Source organism: Carlito syrichta, unplaced genomic scaffold (genome assembly GCF_000164805.1).
Source record: "Carlito syrichta isolate Samal-C Ts95f unplaced genomic scaffold, Tarsius_syrichta-2.0.1 Scaffold311703, whole genome shotgun sequence".
In the NCBI taxonomy this organism is placed as follows: domain Eukaryota; kingdom Metazoa; phylum Chordata; class Mammalia; order Primates; family Tarsiidae; genus Carlito; species Carlito syrichta.
The window spans coordinates 29,627-31,221 of record NW_007255799.1 but is presented as its reverse complement, the minus strand read 5'-3'; the positions used below and the strand labels follow the sequence as shown (position 1 = coordinate 31,221).

Below are 1,595 nucleotides of genomic sequence, written 5' to 3'. Positions count from 1 at the left end.
CCGGAGCCCACCAGGTCGAGGTTGCGGTGGCCGGGAGCAGCCACTGCATTCCAGTCTGGGTGACAGAGTGAGACTCCAATTCAAAAAAAAAAAAAAAAAAAAAGACATAACAGAATCTGGAGCTCTGCAGTCTCCAGGGCTTGACAACCACCCTCTACCCACCTTGGGAGACAACAGGCTTCCTCAATCAACGGAAATTTTGACATCTAGAGACCGATATTCTCTGATGTGAGGGGCTATCCTGTACTTGGTAGGATGTTTACAAGCATCCCTGACCTCTACCCACTGGGGGCCGGTGGGGGGGGTCCTCTCCCAGTTGTGACAACCCAGATGTCTCCAGTCATTGTCTCCAGGCGGGGACTTGCCCCCCCATTTGAGAACCACTGGAAAGAAACTGAAGCCTGCTATTCCAACACCCCATCTAATGTGTGAATTGCTTCTGTGACATTCCCGCCAGGTGGCTGCAATTGCCGACTACAGCAAATGTGCTCAAGCACTGTCTCAAACACAAACTCCCCAAAATAAAAAAGAAAAATATTAAACATTTTCATGATTTGGGGCCACTGATAAATTTACGTTAGCTCCTGGACTTTTGCTGCAATAGGTAGAAGACATGAGGGGAAAGTACTTAAATACAGATTTCTGGGGACTCAACTCACACACTCTGTGATCATAGCCTTCTTGGACACGTGAGGAAACTGAACACTCATTTCAGGCAGCCTTTAGGGACGAGAGGGACTTCACTCAGAAAAGCAGTGGAAAGGGAGAAGAAACAGACGTGGAAAGAACCTTGGTCTTAGAACCTGTGGATCTCATTTTGGATCTGCCTATCACCCCGTTCTAGCTTAATTTCCTGATCTTTAACGTCCTCTTCTCTAAAGTGAGGACAAGGCCAGGCATGGCAGTTCACATCTATAATCCCATCACTTTGGGAGACTGAGGAGGGAGGATGGCTTGAGAGAAGCAAGTGGAGTTCCAGACCAGCCTAAGCAACATAGAAAAAGATTAGTTGGGCGTGGTGGTATAATCCCAGCTACTCAGGAGCCTGAGCAGGAGGATGGCCTGAGCCCAGACGGTTGTCTGCGGTGAGCCGTGATCATGCTGCTGCACTCCAGCCTGGGTGACAGTGAGACCCCAACTCAAAAAAATAAAAGAAATAAAATGGGTCAATAGCACTCCCCTCCCTTCCCCAGGTTGGCTGCAAGGATCGGTTATGAACGTGTCTGGCCGTAAAGGTGAATTTGCTGAGCGGGCGTGGGGCGCTGCTCTCTGGCTCTTCCATGGAAGTGCCTTCTTCCACCTGCTGTGGTCAGACCCCCCCTTCACGCATGACGCGTGGTTGTGTACGCCTTCTGGGCCCCTCCTCTGGCAGGCTGAGGTCCTCATGTCTCCCCTGGGCACTGTCCTGCTGAACCTGGAGGACTTCTAGAGAAAGGCAAGAGGAGGCAGAACTGGGAGATGATGGGCGTTCCTGCCTTGGTGTGGTGTCTGAGAGCGGGGAGCTCCTGTGCAGAGCATCGCCTGCAGGAGTCGGGCCGAGAGCAAACACCACAATGCGCGCGCGCGCGCACACACACACACACACACACACACAC

The 1,595-nt window shown here is 51.7% G+C and overlaps 1 protein-coding gene across 1 annotated transcript in view; it reads right to left on the bottom strand.

The window, feature by feature from the left end:
• Nucleotides 1–1,595, bottom strand: part of SLC2A5 (solute carrier family 2 member 5) — a 32,474-nt gene that overhangs the window by 18,997 nt on the left and 11,882 nt on the right. The window lies entirely within an intron of this gene.